We start from the raw sequence: 689 nt of genomic DNA on the forward strand, positions 1-689 counted from the left end.
TAAGAGAATGAGGGGCTTTTTTTTATTTAGATTCCAAAAATACTCCCCTCATCATTGTATTTCATTTCATCCAATCAAAATTATATTTAGATATAAAGAAGATCTAATTAATTCACTTCACATTAATTAAGAGTAGTAGATCTATTTAAATGAATGAAGTGGTTATATTGTTGATTGTATTGTAGTGATTTGCGGCATGTTTACTTCATTGTTGGAGGATCTTTAATAATCATTTGAGCAAAAGTTGTAACAAAGAAGATTAATTCAAATTATTTTGAGAATTTTAAATAAAAAATAAAAGATATGTACTATTGATCAAAGTAAACTACCAAAGAATAATTCAGTTAGTGTTCATCCGACGAATGTGAACTTAATCTTATTTGATTATTTGATTTGATTATATTAAGGGAAAAGAAAACTCTTACTAGATTCGAGAATTATTGTGTTTTCACTTGCGTCAATAATTTACATACATACAATGATGTGACTTGCGTTAATAATTTACATATACAATGAAAGTGTAACTCAACTACCTCATCGCTAGTTGTACACCAAAATCAACTACTAAAATCAGTTACCAATATATTTATGTATAAATACATATGTAATTTAATTTATTTTCAATGAATATTTGTATTCTAATATATATTTTATACTGATAATTGACTTTGGTGATTAATTTTACTGTA

This window comes from Arachis ipaensis, chromosome B06, assembly GCF_000816755.2.
Source record: "Arachis ipaensis cultivar K30076 chromosome B06, Araip1.1, whole genome shotgun sequence".
In the NCBI taxonomy this organism is placed as follows: domain Eukaryota; kingdom Viridiplantae; phylum Streptophyta; class Magnoliopsida; order Fabales; family Fabaceae; genus Arachis; species Arachis ipaensis.